Consider the following 6,029-nt stretch of genomic DNA (forward strand, 5'->3'; position numbering starts at 1 on the left):
CATGTACAATGACTAAATTCCGGGAAACATTTCAAGACAGTCCTTTAACCCAGAATAAATATAAACATTTCAGGAAATCCAGGCTGGGACTCCCTGCAGAGAGGCCATGCAGTTTGACCAGGTGTTGGAAGCTGTGGAGCTGTGGCAGTGTCCAGGTTCTCCCAGGGAGTGTGAGAGATGGGTGTCTGGATCACGGGTGTTGGCCAGGGGTACCGCTGGGCTCTGTGCTGGCCCCAGTACTTTTTACTGAGCAGGAGAGAGACACGAGCCGTGGACTTGTCTGGTGGCGCCAGATGGAAGTTGTCTGGCTTCAGCTTTCATCTTCCTATGCTGCTGGGCAACCATACAACTTGTAGTGTGTAAAGAGCTGCATGGCAGGCTGCATGATTTTCACAATTGAAATTGACAACCACCATTGAAAGTAAATATCTACAGTATCCTGTATCTTCATTTCAAACAGGGAAAATGTCTCCTTGGAGATGGCATTTGTATTCACAAACAGAATACCTCTGGGCTCAGACATCAATTCAAAGTCTATTTCACATTGGTTCGTCATCATTTCCTTTAAATGATATGGAAACAACATTGATTCAACCAGTGTGTGCCCAGTGGCTATGTTCTGTCACGGTAGTTCCCTAAATTTGATCAAACATACAGTACCATCTTCATCTGAACAACCAAGATTACCAGACTAGCTTGTTAGATCTACACCTATCGTGTCATATTAATTCTTCTTTAGACCTGCTGCTGTCTCAATATTATTCTCTTTGGATATTACTACAACTATAATTCCCTATTACTTTTTACATCATTATCAGAGGGACCGCAGATGACTTACTCTCCAAGTCAACAATGAAAGAATATCATGCTAGGGCAGTTAGTAGAAATAATTAAGGTTCTGTTATCCGAACACCTGCAACATATAATTGATCTGCACCACATTAAACATGGGTATAAAATAGAGAAAATTAAATGCTTAGAAGGTGCTGTGTTTTTCCAGGTCCACTTTTTCAACTTGACAGAACACGTGTCTGAGCAAAGATGAACTCATTGACACACCATACTGGCAGTGTTTTAAAAGTACGATACCTGTAACATCTTCAGTAGCCATTCAATACTATTAATGAAGTGCTGCCGCACCTCACAATAAATTCATAGACTTATGAAAAGTGCGTACTCCCTATCTGCTTTAACCTTTTTAGGACACACGTTCCGCTAGCGGAACCCCCCACAACATTCCGCTGAAAGGCAACGCGGGAAATTCAAAAATATTTTTTTGAAATATGTAACTTTCACACAGAAGTCTTCATTTATTAAGTTATTGGTTTGGTGGTTGTCAATAACTTCATATTGATCCATCACATCCATTGAACAAAGTTGTACATTTTCAGATCTCAGTTCATTTCCCAAATTCATGTCTAGTCTAACTGTAACTGGACCTTGAATATTATATTAACATAAAATACAGTAGTTGAGTTACGTAATCGACCATAAGCCCAAGGGAGCTGTGTCGTGTGTTTGAGTCAGGGGCAACAAACAATGTATTACTTTTCTTTAGGGAGTTGGACATTCTAAACGCAGGTCATCGTTTTTCAGTCATGAATCTTATTCTGGAGGCAACTCTACATGGCTGTCACTATCTGGAACAGCCACAATGTTATAAAATCTGATTTTAAACCTAAACCTAACCTTAACCCTAAACTTAACCACACTGCAAACCCTAATGCTTAACCTGATCTTAAATTAAGATCAAAATGCATGAATTTTTACAATATAGCCACTTTTGAATATGCATCTGGACTATCTAAGGGGAAATCACTCAGTTCTGTCTCTAGGGCAAGACTCATGACAATAAATGTCAACCTGCATACTAAACAGAACATCCACCATTTTGAAAAAAGTAAATCATAAAATAGAAACAGTGACCCCGTCACTTGCTATATATGTTTAATTTGAAATATATTGTTTTTTGTGAAGGGGCCTTTCAGAGATAAGAGAGAAGAACATCCATCTGAAGCTGAGCACTCTGAGACGACCCTCATCTGAACCAATTCAATGTTATACTGTGCCTGTGTTATACCTGTCACGGATCCCCCCGGAACTGATGCTCATTCTGTTTCCCAGTTCCGGAGGTCTACGTCACCGGCTTTCTAGTCTTCACTGAACGGGATTTATTATCATCAACCCAGACTGTCTTGTCTGATTACACACACCTGGTTCCCATTTCCCCTGATTAGTATGTTATATATGTGCCCTCTGTTCCCTCTGTCTTTGTCGGTTATTGTTCCCATGTCCGTTGGTGGTGTACCTATGCGTTGGTGCAGCTGTTATGATGCATGCTATATACAGTTGAAGTCGGAAGTTTACATACGCCTGAGCCAAATACTTTTAAACTCAGTTTATCACAATTCCTGACAATTAATCCTGGTAAAAATTCCCTGTTTTAGGTCAGTTAGGATCACTACTTTATTTAAAAAATGTGAAATGTCAGAATACTAGAAGAGAGAATGATTTATTTCAGCTTTAATTTCTTTCATCACATTCCCAGTGGGTCAGAAGTTTACATACATTTAATTAGTATTTGGTAGCATTGCCTTTAAATTGTTTAACTTCGGTCAAACATTTAGGGTAGCCTTCCACAAGCTTCCCACAATAAGTTGGGTGAATTTTGGCCCATTCCTCCTGACAGAGCTGGTGTAACTGAGTCAGGTTTGTAGGCCTCCTTGCACACACACGCATTTCCAGTTCTGCCCACACATTTTCTATGGGATTGAGGTCAGGGCTTTGTGATGGCCACTCCAATACCTTTACTTTGTTGTCCGTAAGCCATTTTTACACAACTTTGAAAGTATGCTTGGAGTCATTGTCCTTTTGGAAGACCCATTTGCGACCAAGCTTTAACTTCCTAACTGATGTCTTGAGATGTTGCTTCAATATATCCACGTAATTTTCTCCCTGATGATGTTATCTATTTTGTGAAGTGCACCAGTCCCTCCTGCAGCAAAGCACCCCCACAACATGATGCTGCCACCCCCGTGCTTCATGGTCGGGATGGTGTTCTTCGGCTTGCAAGCCTCCCCCTTTTCCCTCCAAACATAACAATGGTCATTATGGCCAAAGAGTTTTATTTTTGTTTCATCAGACCAGAGGACATTTCTCCAAAAATTCTTTGTCCCCATGTGCAACCGTAGTCTGACTTTTTTATGGCGGTTTTGGAGCAGTGGCTTCTTCCGTGCTGAGCGGCCTTTCAGGTTAAGTTGATATAGGACTCGTTTTACTGTGGATATAGATACTTTTGTACCTGTTTCCTCCAGCATCTTCGGAAAGTCCTTTGCTGTTGTTCTGGGATTGATTTGCACTTTTCGCACCAAAGTACATTCATCTCTAGGAGACAGAAAGCATCTCCTTCCTGAGCGGTATGACGGCTGCGTGGTCCCATGGTGTTTATAGTTGTGTACTATTGTTAGTACAGATGAAAGTGGTACCTTCAGGCGTTTGGAAATTGCTCCCAAGGATGAACCAGACTTCTGGAGGTCTACAATTTTTTCTGAGGTCTTGGCTGATTTCTTTTGATTTTCCTATGATGTCAAGCAAAGAGGCACTGAGTTTGAAGGTAGGCCTTGAAATACATCCACAGATACAGCTCCAATTGACTCAAATTATGTAAATTAGCCTATTAGAAGATTCTAAAGCCATGACATCATTTTCTGGAATTTTCCAAGCTGTTTAAATGCACAGTCAACTTAGTGTATGTAAACTTCTGACCCACAGGAATTGTGATACAGTGAATTATAAGTGAAATATTCTGTCTGTAAACAATTGTTGGAAAAATGACTTGTGTCATGCACATGCAGATGTCCTAACCGACTTGCCAAAACAATAGTTTGTTAACAATAAATTTGTGGAGTGGTTGACAAACACGTTTTAATGACTCCAACCTAAGTGTATGTAAACTTCCGACTTCAACTGTATATTTTGTATTACGGGTATTGTCCCATGGCGTTCAACAAGGTTTGTTCTCTCTCTTTTGTTTGGGTAGAGCCCAGTGTTTTTGTATATGTGTTTGTTTTGGGTGTATTAAAAACCCCTATTGTGTATTCCTGCGCCTGTCTCCAAAATCCTTTATACCAGCGTGACAATACCCCTGTACCTCTTAGAAGAATGCATTGTTCTTCTTTTCCCTGTCCTGCGATTCTCATTTTATTAGATTGCATGAGTGTCATTATTTCAAGAGAATGCTGTGTCTGTTTCTAATGGTAGCCTGCTGTTCGAGGATGAAAGTTACCCTTCTTTTCAATTGACACACTCACCAGTGCTTGATTTAATTTGGAGTGGCAGCTATATGAAGCTCCCTGCAGTCTATAGCTGTGAATTTGTAATTGATTATGAAATCTCTGAACGACGCATGCAATAGCTACAGTAACCATATTCTCTACCACACCATCATCAATAATCACTGAACAACAAATCACTCAACAACTGGCAATAGCACGTAGCAATATTTTGGCAAAAATACCAAAAGACAAAGATTTAGCTTTTGCTGTCTTGGGAGTTTTCGGTTGACGGAGTGTAGGTTCCTCACAGATTGTAGGTGTTTAAGTTAGTCATCTATTCACCACAAAATGGGATACATTTAAAATCATCAGGCATGGAAATGTCTTGTTTACTTCATGGTTGATATTTTTCACTACACCACCTGATACTTCCTGGACTGAGTGAGGCGCCCTGGTGTACGCTGACATTTACTTGGGAGAGCTAAAGGACACCACTCTAGGGACTGTATTCTGACCTGGTCCTGCTCTTGATATTGATTGACCCAAATATGTTGTGAGTCACTCAACATGGTGCTTCTTCTCCCCCACTGGCACCAGCGGTGGCAACACGAGAAATCAATTTACACCATGGCTGTAATGCACCAGGACGCTATGCACAACAGAGGTGAGAAGTACCCTGATGCTCCATGTAATGCAGTAAGCTCACAGCTTTAGCGCATCCATACACACTAACTCCTGATAATGCAGTAAAGCTGCGAAGAGAAATGTTTATTTTCAGCGTTAGAGTAGTTCACCTTTTAGAAAATAATAGAGGATGTATTGTTTGAATACTTCACCATTCAAATGCAGCACATCATTTCATGTTTCCTGTCACTTTTACCTTCATTTCAGCATATGGTTTACTTGCTTTGCTTATTATGGCATTGTTGATGGCATCCGTGTGGTTGCGACTAAGGATGTGTTGTTTTTAGTGCTATCAAACACCAGTCTCCAAAGTGCTAAATTAGCTGGCAGGGTGTAATAATGCATTCCATCTCTCACAGACCATCTGGGGTTTGACTGTGAAGGTCAATTACAGGAGAGCGCTACAGAAGTGCCAGTGCGGCATTACAACCAGCTTGTCATGTCAACAAATGTATGTTTTTCTGTTCATGTAATCTGCACTCCAGCCTCAGATAGCCTATTGCCCTATCTCTGTATGTGTCCTCACTTCAACAAGGGGTATGTCTGACTTTGAATTTATCCTTTGCCTGATAGGATATTGTGCTGCCAGTGCTACCCTACTTATATGAAGCTCTCTGGATGAAGAGTGTCTAGCTTTTTAGTCTAATTGTTTTTTATCTTAATTATGGTGAATATCATGACTTTGTATACAAGTAGATGGACCTAAAACAAAACGGCACATTATTTCACTGATGTGAATCCATTAATCAAGTATATCCAAACAAAAGAATGTAGGTACTGTATTTGGCCACAAATGGCTGTTGGATATTTGTGTCATTTTATGATGTGTGGTTGACTGGCTGGGTGCATCATTAAAACAACAAATACATACAGTATAACTGAGAACATTGATGTTCCATCTAGTTTGAGTCAAATGAGAGTGATCCCTGATTACTGATTATTTATATATACACACCTTTCAAGACTTCCTATCAGTATATCAAGAACCAAAAAACTATGTGGAACTTTCTTTTACAATTCCCCAAATAACATGGCACTGGGTATCGGTTGGTCCCTATCAGAAGACAATAT

Source organism: Salvelinus fontinalis, chromosome 20 (genome assembly GCF_029448725.1).
Source record: "Salvelinus fontinalis isolate EN_2023a chromosome 20, ASM2944872v1, whole genome shotgun sequence".
Taxonomy (NCBI): Eukaryota; Metazoa; Chordata; class Actinopteri; order Salmoniformes; family Salmonidae; genus Salvelinus; species Salvelinus fontinalis.